General features: G+C 46.8%; 1 protein-coding gene across 2 annotated transcripts in view; it reads left to right on the forward strand.

Moving 5' to 3' along the window:
- LOC142290871 (nectin-3-like protein) overlaps positions 1 to 14430 on the forward strand; it is a 137759-nt gene that overhangs the window by 87427 nt on the left and 35902 nt on the right. Inside the window, exons 10-11 of one of the 2 annotated variants that reach the window (XM_075334931.1) lie at positions 560 to 613; positions 4447 to 9158. The gene's annotated coding sequence lies outside the window, so the exon portion shown is untranslated. Of the gene's footprint in view, positions 1 to 559; positions 614 to 4446; positions 9159 to 14430 lie in introns of those variants that run through there. The other variant, XM_075334929.1, reaches the window with a different exon arrangement.

Here is a 14430-nt window from a genome sequence, read left to right on the forward strand (position 1 = left end):
CATAGGATACACTGAGACTGCTGAATATTTCACAAAGGATACACTGAGACTGCTGTATACAGTATATCACGTAGGATACTCTGAGACTGCTGTATATACATCACATAGTAGAGACTGATGTATATACGTCACATAGGAGACACTGAGACTGCTGTATACAGTATATCACATAAGATACACTGTGATTATTGTATATACATCACATAGGAGACGTAAACTGCTGTATAAACACCACATAGAAGACACAGGGACTGCTGTATATAAATCACATAGGAGACACTGAGACAGCTGTATATACATCATATAGGAGTCACTTGAAATGCTGTATATACATCACATAGGAGGCACTGAGACTGCTCTATATACATAATATAAGATACACTGAGACTGCTGCTGTATGTACATCAAACTGAGATAAGAGCAAAAAAATATATTTAATTTTTAGAACTATTATAATTTCTTTATGACCCCACTTTGATAAGATTTTTTTATTTCTTCCAAAACACAGTGCACTAGTAATTTCTAAATGTATACATCTTGGTTTTCTTCTTATTTTTAGAGTGAGTGAAAGAAGAGAAAGAAGACTTAAAACAAGCATTGAAGACTCTAAACAGTAAGAAAATATTAGGATTAATATTTGGGTACATATTGTCTCTCTCTCACGCACGCACGCACGCACGCACACACACTGCCTGACCATCTGGCATGGGTTTATCTACCAAGGGTAAAAATTATGTTTTAGGAGACACTGAGACTGCTGTGTATATTGCTAAGGAGACACTTAAGGTGGCTTTACACACTGCAACATCTCGAACGACATCGCTGTAACGTCACCGGTTTTGTGACGTAATAGCGACCTCCCCAGCGACATTGCAGTGTGTGAAACACATCAGCGACCTGGCCCCTGCTGTGAAGTTGCTTATCGCTACAAATCGTTCAGGACCATTCTTTGGTCCTTTGTTTCTCGCTGTGCAGCAAAGTCTCAGTGTGTAAAGGGGACTTAAAACACTGGAAACGAGTGATGTGTCACAATATCTGTCAATCACTATTCTCTGTCAGTCGGTCTCTCCCTCTCGGTCTCTATTCTCTCTCTGTCAGTCCGTCACTATCTCTGTCCCTCTCTCACAGTCTGTCGGTCATTTTCCCCTCCTCTCTCATACTCACCGATCCCCGGCGCGGCGCTGCACGGCATTCACACTGCTGCGGCAGCTTTTCCTCTTTTGAAAAAGCCGGCCGCTCATTAAACAATTTCGTATTCCCTACTTTCCCCGCCCACAGGCGCCTATGATTGGTTGCAGTGAGACACGCCCCCACGCTGAGTGACAGGTGTCTCACTGCACCCAATCACAGCAGCCGGTGGGCGTGTCTATACTGTGCAGTGAAATAAATAATTAAATAATTAAAAAAAACGGCGTGCAGTCCCCCCCAATTTTAATACCAGCCAGATAAAGCCATACGGCTGAAGGCTGGTATTCTCAGGATGGGGAGCCCCACGTTATGGGGAGCCCCCAGCCTAACAATATCAGTCAGCAGCCGCCCAGAATTGCCGCATACATTAGATGCGACAGTTCTGGGACTGTACCCGGCTCTTCCCGATTTGCCCTGGTGCGTTGGCAAATCGGGGTAATAAGGAGTTATTGGCAGCCCATAGCTGCCAATAACTCCTAGGTTAATCATGTCAGGCGTCTCCCCGAGATACCTTCCATGATTAATCTGTAAATTACAGTAAATAAACACACACACCTGAAAAATCCTTTATTAGAAATAAAAAACACAAACACATTCCCTCATCACCAATTTAATAAGCCCCCAAAAGCCCTCCTTGTCCAGCGTACTCCACGGACCTCCAGCGTCGCATCCAGCTCTGCTGCATGGAGGTGACAGGAGCAGCAGAATACACCGCCGCTCCTGTCAGCTCCACGCAGCAGATGAAGACAGCCGCGCGATCAGCTGTGCTGTCACTGAGGTTACCCGCTGTCACTGGATCCAGTGGTGGATGCAGCGGTGGCCGCGGGTAACCTCAGTGACAGCTCAGCTGATCGCGCTACTCACCGCCGCTCCGGTCAGCTCCACGCAGCAACTGAGGTGAGTAGCGCGATCAGCTGAGCTGTCACTGAGGTTACCCGCGGCCACCGCTGCATCCACCGCTGGATCCAGTGACAGCGGGTAACCTCAGTGACAGCTCAGCTGATCGCGCTATTGCCTTCATTAGCTGTGTGGAGGTGACAGGAGCGGCGGTGTATTCTGCTGCTCCTGTCACCTGCATGCAGCAGAGCTGGATGCGACGCTGGAGGTCCGTGGAGTACGCCGGACAAGGAGGGCTTTTGGGGGCTTATTAAATTGGTGATGAGGGAATGTGTTTGTGTTTTTTATTTCTAATAAAGGATTTTTTCAGGTTTGTGTGTTTATTTACTGTAATTTACAGATTAATCATGGAAGGAATCTCGGGGAGACGCCTGACATGATTAATCTAGGACTTATTGGCAGCTATGGGCTGCCAATAACTCCTTATTACCCCGATTTGCCAACGCACCAGGGCAAATCGGGAAGAGCTGGGTACTATCCCAGAACTGTCGCATATAATGTATGCGGCAATTCTGGGCGGCTGCTGACTGATATTGTTAGGCTGGGGGGCTCCCCATAACGTGGAGCTCCCCATCCTGAGAATACCAGCCTTCAGCCGTATGGCTTTATCTGGCTGGTATTAAAATTGGGGGGGACCGCACGCCGTTTTTTTTAATTATTTAATTATTTATTTCACTGCACAGTATAGACCCGCCCACCGGCTGCTGTGATTGGGTGCAGTGAGACACCTGTCACTCAGCGTGGGGGCGTGTCTCACTGCAACCAATCATAGGCGCCGGTGGGCGGGGAAAGCAGGGAATACGAGATTGTTTAATGAGCGGCCGGCTTTTTCAAAATAGTAAAAGCCGCCGCAGCAGTGTGAATGCCGTGCAGCGCCGCGCCGGGGATCGGGGGAACGGTGAGTATGAGAGAGGAGGGGAAAATGACCGACAGACTGTGAGAAAGGGACAGAGATAGTGACGGACCGACAGAGAGAGAATAGAGACCGAGAGGGAGAGACCGACTGACAGAGAATAGTGATTGACAGATATTGTGACACATCACTCGTTTCCAGTGTTTGACTAGCTAGGTCGTTCTGCAGGTCCGGATCGCTGTTGCGTCGTTGGCCAGGTTTGCCTGTTTGACAGCTCACCAGAGACTCACCAGAGACTCACCAGAGACTCACCAGAGACTTTGTAGCGATCCCGGCCAGGTTGGGATCGCTGGTGTGATCGCTGAAAGTCTCAGTGTGTAAAGGGGCCTTTAAGCTGGGTTTACACACTGCAACATCGCAAAGGACATCGCTGTAACGTCACCGGTTTGGTGATGCAATAGCGATGTTGTTTGCGATGTTGCAGTGTGTGAAACCTATCAGCGACCTGGCCCCTGCTGTGAAGTTGTAATCCTTACAAATCGTTCAGGACCATTCCTAGGTCCTTTGTTTCCCGCTGTGCAGCATGAAGTTTCAGTGTGTGAAGACTTTGCAGCGACTTTGTTAGCAACTTCCCTTTCAAAAGGCTGCTTATCAACGTCCCCAACAACCAGCTAGGTCGCTCTGCAGGTCCGGATCGCTGTTGAGTTGTTGGCCAGGTTTGCCTGTTTGACAGCTCACCAGAGACTTAGCAGAGACTTAGGGAGGTCGCTATTGCGTCACAAAACCGGTGACGTTACAGCGATGTCCTTTGCGATGTTGCAGTGTGTAAACCCAGCTTTAGACTACTGTATATACATCACATTGTATACACTAAAACTGTTGTATATACAGAAGTATTTGCACTAGTCATATGCTTGACTAGTTATTATGTCACCCTGAATCCTCTGGAGCTTAAAACAAGATAACAGGAGAAGGCGCTGCAATAAAACTTACTGATCCTATTACAGCTAATTAACTAGTATTGTACTAGAAAATCAACTAACAGATTCCGTTTAAAAGGAAAATATTTTCCTACTTTCAGCTGCCACTAGGGGGAGCTCACTATATAGAATGGAAAAATAAATCAGTAAGCTTCTCCTAGTGTTGGATGGATTCATTTGCATAATTGACCTTAGTGATACTAGGAATCACTGGCTGTCATTCACACTACATTCCAGTTTAATGATGAGTTAGATAGATGAATAATTATGATTCACCTTAAATAAAGTGTTTACTAAAAATATTAATTTGTTTTTTAATTTAAAAATGACGGGCAATCGTGCTGATTGAAAGCTCCTTCCTCACAGTCAGGCATTGTGGAGGCAGCTGTCAATCAGCATGAGATCGGACGTGATACTCCATCTGCAGAGCAGAAGAGGAAGAGCCTGTTTGTTATTTATTTCTAATTTATTTTTTATTTTTTTGAGGGGACGACATTATAATATTACAAATCTTTTGTTTTCAAACAGAAATGAAGAATTATGAGAAGTGACCATATAGGCCATAAGGAGTACCCTAAAGCACCTCCACCCAGATGAAAGACAGACTCCCCAACAACCATCGCTGTTACGAACCGGCACCGCCATAGCCGCAAGCAGCCTGCTGCGGTTCCTGTTGCGCCCAGGCGCCGACTGCCGTTCTTGGCCGTGCCTCGGGTCGTCCAGTTGGCTGTTCCTTCCACCACGTCTAAGTGTGGAGAGGCGGCTAGTGCGCATGCGTGCGCCGATTTACCCCAGCCAGAGTTTAAGCCCGGTGTTTTGCCTAGTGAGCATGCTCACCCTGATTGTGTTATGTCTGAGACTAAGTCCTCAGTTCAGGCTACTGAGCATGCTCCCACAATTAACCCTAACAGCCTCTTTGCACAGGTACTTGGACTTCGTGCTGCGTCTAAGTGCTGGGATGTGCCTACTGAGCATGCTCAAACTGATAGTCTGCTTTCTGAGCCTGTTGCTCAGGCTACTGGGCATGCTCAGGCACTTAGTGCACCAGAGGTTAGGTCCGGTAAGGACCTCACTGAGCATGTCCGTGAGGTGGCAGGCCCTGATAGGGCAGAGGGTGTCAGGTGTCCTGATGACGTGGCAACTCCGGACTGGCTCGCAGAGGCCCGCCCGTATGATCTGGCACCTCAGTATTGGTCGTCAGACGATGACTGGTGAAGTGTTTGGGGCGTGGCTGCCATGAGGTCATCAATGACGTGGCGGTTCCGGATAGGTCGCATGTGACGTCACTGATGACATGGCACTCTGCTATTGGACCTTGGTGGTTCCACCCTGGGTTTGGGGCGGACCCAGGTTATAAAAGGGGCTAGAGACAACATGGAGGTGCGCAGTCTTCACTTTTGCTCAGTCAGAGCACACCTCCGTGTTAGAGCCTCATTGCGGCTTAAGCCTATGTTGGGCAGCGGTAGGTAGGGTTAGGCGAACGGTGCCTGTCACGCCAAGATTCGTGGCTCGGCACATCAGGGTCAGGCGCCGTGCTTCCCTCCTGCCGTTACAGTCTTGCTATAGCAGCCCAGTGGCGTTAACTGGGCTGCGGCTGCTGTGCTTCCTGTCAGATTGTGCCCCCTACGCACACAGACAACGCACCTGCTGCGCCACCTGTCCAGTTGTGCCCCCTACGCGCACGGACAGCGTACCCCAGGACCCCTGTGGAGTTAACAGGGTGTTCCTTATCCTCCTCGGCTTCCCGGTCAACGCTACTGGTGTACCCATCTGGCCTGACGTGTCCTACACACACATGGCTAGTCGAGAGGTGGCCAGAAACGCTAATCGGAGGACCGCTTGGCCTGACGTGTCCTACACACGTGGCCGACAGGGCGCTTTCGTGGCGGTCTTCCGGTCAACGCTACCTGGTTACCACCCGGCCTGACGCGTTTCCTGCACACGTGGTTGGTGTAGCGCTAGGTGCACCAAAACGCTAATCGGGTTGTCGTCCGGTCTGACGTGTCCCAACACACGTGACCGGTTTCCCAGAGTTCCTGGGTTATCTCAGAGCCATCCAGCTCTATAGTCTCCGCCTAACCCTCAGGTGCCAGCAGCTCCTTTGTCATCTGGAGCACGGTGGGCCCCGACTGGCGATTAGGATATATACCCCCTGGTCCTAATCTGCCGGTCCCCCCGTAACAATCGCTTTTTAACACATTCATGATTGGGCAATCTTCTGTTTTTTTGTGCTTTAAGCCCACTTTACACGGTGCAATGTACCTTACAATGTGTCGGCGGGGTCACGTCGTAAGTGACGCACATCCGGCATCGTAAGGTACATTGCAGTGTGTGACAGGTACGTGCAATTGAACGTTAAAACGTTCATCGCATACACATCATACCTTTCTCTAGAATTGCATGTCAGATTGTTTATCGTACCGGGAACGATGAACAGATCTTACCAGCGTCCTGCGGCTCCCGGCCCACAATGCGGAAGGAAGGTGGTGGGCGGGATGTTCACGTCCCGCTCAGCTCCGCCCCTTCATTTCTATTGGCCGACTGCCGCGTGACGTCGATGTGACGCTGAACGTCCCTCCCACTCCAGGAAGTGGACGTTCGCCGCCCACATCGAGGTCGTATGGACGGGTAAGTATGTGTGACGGGGGTTTATCGTATGTGCGGCACGTTCAACAAATTGAATGTTCCACACATACGATGGGGGCGTTGCAAATCGCATACGAAATCGTATGCAAAATTGCAACGTGTAAAGCAGGCTTTAGATTTTTTCATTTACCATCATCAAATTTTTTTAAATTATTTTCAGAGAGAAAATCTGATTTGACTTTTTTATATTCTTAAATATATTTTTCTACTTATTTTACAATCATCTGATTACTTACACTATGTAAGAGTATTACAGTATGTAGAGAAAATCACAGCCACAAGCTGGTCTTTGGAGAACTATCATCATGGTGGGCACAGAGGTCTTCAGCAGACCTCCAGCTAACATGGCAAGTTGTCATCCCATTGGCACCCCAGACCACGCACGATTGACAAAGGCAGTTAGGGGGTTGACAGCAGTGAGCAGAGCTCGGCTCGGCTCCCTTCTGGTGGAAGTAGTTCTGAGCTCACTCATACCCTGAAATTCGAAATCGGGAAGGGAAAAAGGAAACTACTGTCTTTCTATCACTTGCATGATCTTTAGCGCCAGGCCCCCAGGTACAGTCATTCTCTAGACCTTCTATCAGCTACCTCCCTCCTTAAAGTTTTTCAATAACCCCCACAGAGATCATCTTACAGCAGTTCATGGGACCAACTGTAATTATAATTTATCATTATTTTATATATTTATTTCCGTGGTTGCCAGTTACTCCACTTTGCGGTCCATTGATTGCCATCGGGAGCACTGGTTCCTGTCCCACTTCTCAAGAAGCCAAATCAAGATATTTTGGGAGATTAAACAATAAAATAAGAAGAAACGCGTGGAGAGAATTTAGACTGTACATAGATGTCTTTCGAGATTGCATGCGATCTCAGCACTCCATCGGTCTTAATGAGTTGTCATGGTCCTATCATTTTAATTTTTGTACATTTTAAGAATATTCATAGTATAGGTCCTGAAACCACTGAACGCTTAAGAAATTGATCTGAAGTCTGTAGGTCAGCATGAAAAAGTGATCGGCTCCTGCACGACCGCATGCACAGAGCAGTGGACGGGACTGACGGGAAAGTCGTAGTGACTGTCATGAAATTTGATTCACATGGAATAAATCTGATGCAAACTGAATCTATCGGAACCCCATGTATTATCACCACTCTTCAGCCCTCCTCATACCTGTCCCACCGCCGCCGGTCCTCTGAACAGCTCTTCTTTCTGCAGTGGCATCTTCCATTCCCTAGACCCCATGCTATCAAATTCGGCATGATGGATAGTATTGACTTGCACTGTGATTTTGTGGGGCTTTGTGAAAGGAAGACCTGGCCGGAAGGACGATAGAAGAAAGAAGAGCCAATTGGCGGATCGACAACAGTGGGACAAGTACAGAAGGGCCAAGGAGAGAGGAGTATAACATTTTTAATCTTTCATTCTCAGACCTCTATAATCAAGAAAAATGGCTCCTACACAAGCCAGCGTTTTACTACTTCTGACCAGAAATGAATTGCCAAAATATTGAACATTGGTCAATGCGAATGTTTTGGAAAATTTACGGAAAATTCAATCCTTCTGAAATAGACTTTATCATCTCTACTGCATCTGTATCCTGATCTGTATATATTGTATATATTGTCACCGTTGCCTTATCTATGCCCCCGGCAGTACAATACAGCTATAATCAACTTTAGCTAATGACGCTGAGATGACTCTGCTCATGCTACTCCAGTCTACACAGCTAAGCTAATAAATGGGCTGCAGAAAACGGGAAATGCCGGCCAACTAAGATCAAAAGTGAAGACTGGAATATTTCAAGAATATATGTAGATATATAGTAGGAGGGAAAAAAATTAAGATTGAGAAGAAAGGGCATTTTCTGATGATGTATTGAGGAAAAACAAACAGAACAGAGATGTACAAAATAATTAACAGGAACCTGGTCTGTACCCAAACGTGTAGTCCATCACCGCTGGACCAGAACCCTGTAAACCACCTGCAACCTGCTGCCATCGGGGACAAAACAGGCACCGGAGATGCCAGCAGGAAAGCTCACTAATCAGGATAGGCCTCACAATTTTATTTTTTTTTTAAAGATTTTTTTTTTATTTTTATTTTTTTTTTAGAACAGTTTTATTATTTTTTTTTCGGAAACAATTTTTTTTGAAAGACATTTTCTTTATTATTTTTTTAGCAGGACAATTTTTTTTTCTATTTATTTTTTTCAGCTGCCTCACTTATCACACATTTTTGGGCCTTTTCTAAGCATAGACTATCAATGTGTACTTTTGGAGAAACCCTTTCAACAGACTGGGGCAGTTGCTGAGTTTATTCGATAACGTTCCTTTTCTTTGATACGTTTTTATGGCATTACTTATGTGTACAGGATGGCATTGGTATTTATGTGCACGACTAGACGACATTATTTATATACATTAGAATGAGAGCAATGACTGCAGAGAGTATGTATGTAGCGCTTATATGAACCTAGCTGGATCGTTTTTGTTATTTATGACAACATTAGGGCTTATAGTCGCAGGTTAAATTGCGGCAAAATGTTTAGAAAAAAAGCTGTTAAAATCTTGCGGAAATAAACTCTTAATAAAATACTACAAAATAAGAAGTGGATGGCTAGTGTTTATTTTTTTTTTTAAATCAGGTTCATTTTTATTTAACAGCAAAATTATACAACACATAAAATAAATTCCCCCCATAGAAATATCACAGAAAGGGGAAAAACCTTTAGTCAATAATAAAAAACACACAAATAACATAATAAACAATGCACCCGCAGTCCACGTCTCATTTCAATATGGGTCTCAAAGTGCATATTATTTCCCAATATATTCTCCATAGTATAGCTTACCCAGCATCATTATGACATTATATATATACACATATATATACACACATATATATATATACATATACACACACACACACACACACACACACACACACATTCCAGCAGTACGCATATCACCCTATTTGAGGAAATTTGTTAACCGGTCAGAAGGAGAAGGACCTGGTCGCTCGCACTGTCCTGCAGTAACGCCGAGGAGGGAAGGCCTGGGGTATCCAACCATGCCCCCCAGATCTTATAGAACTTTTTCAATGCATTTCTTTTAAGTTATACTCCTCTCTCCAGTCGAAGCATAGCGTTTACTCTTTCCCTAAAATCCCCGATGACCGGAGGCGCTGGGTCCAACCAGTCGTAGGCCAACAGTTTCCTAGCCTGGTACAAGAGACGTGTAATACCGACCATTAACGGCGAACTCAAGTCCACCCCCACCTTCCAGTAGACCCAGGATACATATAATAGGTCATGGCTGTAGACGGATATTGAAAACTTGTCTAACCAATTCTAGTACTGCCCTCCAGTAATCTTCAATGTTCCCACAGGACCACATCATATGCATCAGATTAGCACCCTCCTGCCCGCACCTAGGACACAGATCATCCATCCTAACTCCCATCTTATGCAATAGACTAGGTGTCCTATATACTCTATGTAACAGGAATAGCTGTGACAGTCGTTGGCCTTCAGATACAGCAAGGCTTGGAGTCTGAGACAGGACCTCACCCCACTGTTCCTCTGTCATAGGGCCTAGGTCCCTCTCCCACTTCTCTCTAGCCTGCAAAGGGAATTTGTCGAGGTGTCTAGATAACATCACTGTATATAACCTAGAGATAATACCATAGGAGCAGTCAGATGTCAACAAATCAGTAAGAGTGTGATTCCGCTCTATCCTAATGTCCATACGACGTATCTGTGTCTCATAGGCATGACGGAGCTGCAGGTATTGGTAAAAGGAACTGTGCGGTATCCCAAACTCAGCTTGAAGCTGGTCAAATTTTTTAAGTATATTATTCTGAAGAATCTGAGACACCTGATGCACCCCCCTGCTCACCCACATTCTCCAACCCGGGAGTCTCTGCAGCTCCGCCAGTCCACGATTATGCCATAAGGGCCAGTACTCAGTCATTCCTGATATTCCCAGCAACTCCTTCCCTCTATCCCACACCTTGTAAATCAATGATAATGTTGGATATAATGGTCCTCCTCTGGGAGAGTATCCTGCGTCCAAAAAAGCCACTGGGTATCCCCATTCTGCAAGGCCTCTCACCAATTTGCCCCCAGCGTCATATGCCTCATCCTTTCCCCACCCCCTGAAGTGCTGCATCTGTGCCGCAACATAATAAACCCATGGGTTGGGGACTGCCAGACCCCCACCCTCCTTCCCTCTCTGCAGGGTCTCAAGGCGGATTCTAGCCTGCTGCTTTTGCCACAAGAGTTCCCGAAACAAAGTGCTGATTTTACGGAAAAATTTCCAGTGGATCCATATTGGGGCGTTGTGGAGAAGATACAGAAGTCTGGGCATCAGTACCATTTTTAGTAGATTAGCACGGCCAATAAGGGACAGTGGGAGTCGACACCAGGCATCTATCTTGTTCCTAAACTGAGCCAACACTGGTTCCAGATTTTGAGAGTAGTAATCACGCGGTCGGGCACTAATCACAATCCCCAGGTATTTAAATTTATCCACCGTCAGAATTGGCAGCCCCAGAGTACTAAAATTAGATGGGAGTGGATCTATAGGGAGCAGGGCCGATTTCTTCCAGTTTATTAGGAGTCCCGAGCGCCTACCAAATTCTTGAATAATATTAATTGCTGGGCCTACCGATGTCCCCACCTCCCTGAGATACAGCAACAAATCGTCCGCATAGAGGGAAACCTTATGCTCCAGACCGCCTATCTCAAACCCCCTTCACCAATGGACGCACGAAGCATAGCCGCCAATGGCTCAATTGCCGCTGCAAATAGTAATGGAGAGAGAGGACAGCCCTGTCTCGTGCCCCTGGCAAAATTAAAAGACGAGGAGGTACAACGATTAACTCGAATCCTGGCCCTCGGAGAGGCATATAACAATTTGACCCAGCCAATAAATCTGGAGCCAAGACCCAATTTCTCCAAAACTACCCATAGGAAATTCCATTCAATACTGTCAAAGGCTTTGGCTGCATCTAATGACAGGACTGCCCTCTCCTTGTTTCTCCCCTCACAACTTATCTGTATCCCCAGGAATAAACGTCGCAAATTAATGGAAGTAGATTTATTGGGGATGAATCCAGTCTGATCCTCGTGGATCACTGACGTGATCACCCGGGATAATCTGTTAGCTAGTATTTTAGCGATTAATTTAATATCTAATGTAAGCAGCGAGATTGGGCGATAGGAGTCAGGCGCGGTCGGATCTTTCCCGGGTTTTAAAATCAGAACAATAATAGCCTCCCTCATGGATGCAGGGAGGGACCCCTTCTCCTCAGCATCTCTGAACACATCCAAGAGTCTTGGCAGCAGCAGATGGGTATATAATTTGTAGAATTAACCCGGGAGTCCGTCCGCACCTGGGGCCTTTTCATTTTGGATTTGACCAAGCGCCTCCTCCAGCTCCTCCAGGTCTATATCTCTATTCAGGGATTCTCTCTCACTATCTGACAGACTGGGGAGAGTGATCTCCTCCACAAAGTCCCGCAGTTCCTCATCCCCATAATGCGATTTAGAGGAGTATAATTGGGTGTAATACTGTTGCATGACCTCCACAATCCTCCCGCTGTCCCTCACCTCCTCTCCAGTGTCAAGTTTCAATTTGGTGATATAGGTCAATCCCTCCTGTGCCCTAGCAATTGTAGCCAAGAGATGTCCCACACTCTCCCCCTCCGTAAAGTACCGCTGCTTAAGGAAAAAGCGTTTGTTAGTGGCCAAGGAAGTCATATGGTCTCTCAGAGCTCTCTGCGCCCTCTCTAAGTCTCGCTTGGCATCATCTGTAGGGTTAGATATAAGATGTCGTTCTGCATCACCTAAAGTGTCCGTCAGATACTTAGTGCGCTCCCTTGTTTTCGCCTTTCGGGTGCAAATTTCCCTAATATATGTCCCACGAACATACGCCTTCATTGCGTCCAACACTATATGTTTAGATGCAGTACCGTCATTTGTCGCAAAATATTCCCGTATAGTGTCAGTCAGAGTGCCCCCTATCAGTTGTATCCAAAAAGGGTTGAGCCGCCACGGTATCCCCGCCAGCCGGTCTGAGTCCCCAAGCCTTAGACGGACCTGTAGTGGGGAGTGGTCCGACACCCCCCTGGCCAGGTACGTGACTGAAGCTACACAAGGCAGCAGCTGAGCATTTCCAATGGCCAGGTCAATCCGGGACAGTGAATGATGAGAACTAGAATAGCATGAGTACTGCCGGACCTGCGGGTTTCTAATACGCCAAATATCTACATATCCCACCTCCTCCATCAGTCTGGCAAGGGATGTAGCTGCCGCCCCCACTGAGATATTCCCTGTGTGTAACTTATCCCAATACGGGTGCAAGTAATTCTTATAGTCTCCTACTAATAGGGTGGGGACCTCAGGGAGGGAAGCAACAAAATTGAGGATACGTTTCAATGGTTCCCCTGTGTATGGCGGCGGAATATAAATTGCAACTAGAACACAGCGCACATTATGAAGGACACAGTAAAGACATACAAATCTACCCTCCTGATCCACAGAAGATTTAAGACACTCAAACGGCACTGTCCTGTGTACTAGGACACTCACCCCCCTGGAATGTGTGGTATATACAGAGTGATACTCATGGGCTATCCATTTTTTGTGGAGCAAGTGGAGCCGCTCCTTCACCAAGTGCGTTTCTGATAAGAATATTATGCCTGGCTTAAGCTGCTGTAGAAACAGAAAAACTGCACATCTTTTAGTGGCTTCACCCAATCCTCGCACATTCCAGGCCACTATATTAACCTCCTTCACCATAAGGGTAAGTGCACATATGCAACAGCAGGGGGCAGCAAGCGGGGACCTCCGGACCCATCTGCAGCAGTTCCCATAGATGAGCATAGACCAAACAGGTGCATAAAACGAAAAGGTCAAACAACATAAAAACATACACAGTAAACCAGGACATTCCTCTCAAACAGACGGAAGTGGGGCTAAACATAACCCAAAGAGCACATAACGGTTTAAATTCCTGAACAGTCATCAACTGCATAGTAACCTATCTGGGTGGCTCCTGCCAACCGTCCATAAGTGTTCCAGCCGGGAAACATAGCACGTTCACCTCAGCAAGTCCAACAGCAAGGAATCCGCAATAATCCTCAGCGGTGATTTCTGCGCAGTCCTTTTTCATTGGTATCGAGCCATGCAGCTGCATCCTTTGAAGTGTCAAAAAACTTTGTCCCACCATCCGCCACCACTCGCAGCCTGGTAGGGTATAACATTGAGTAAGAGATCTGCAGCTGGCTCAGGCGTTTTTTGACATCAATAAATTGCGCTCTCCTCTGCTAGATTTCAGTGGAAAAATCCGGGTACAGTGAGACCTTATGGCCGTCAATAGCCAGATCCTTAATCTCCCGGGCTCTGCGGAGCGCAGTGTCCCTGTCCCTGAAGTGCAGTAGCTTGAGGAGGATAGGACGAGGGGGTGCCCCTGATGGTGGGGGTCTAGTGGGGACGCTATGTGCCCGCTCAATAGTGAAGAAAGGAGAAAACAGATCCATGCCCAAAGTCTTGGGGAGCCACATTTCAAAAAAAGCTACTGGATTATTGCCTTCTGCCTTTTCTGGGACCCCAACCAGACGGAGATTGCTTCTGCGGGATCTGCTTTCTAGATCGTCCACCTTAGCCCTAAGCAATGAGATATTGTGGATTGCTCTGCCAAGGTCCCGAGTCAGAGGGGGAAGCTTATCCTCTGTGGCACTGACCCGGTCTTCCAGGGCCCCCACCCATACATTGACCCCCTGCAGCTCGTGCCTGATAGATGAAATGCCCATTTTAATTCCTCCCATCTGTATGTTCAAAGTGGCTAGCATATTGTTGCAAA

This window comes from Anomaloglossus baeobatrachus, chromosome 2, assembly GCF_048569485.1.
Source record: "Anomaloglossus baeobatrachus isolate aAnoBae1 chromosome 2, aAnoBae1.hap1, whole genome shotgun sequence".
In the NCBI taxonomy this organism is placed as follows: Eukaryota; Metazoa; Chordata; class Amphibia; order Anura; family Aromobatidae; genus Anomaloglossus; species Anomaloglossus baeobatrachus.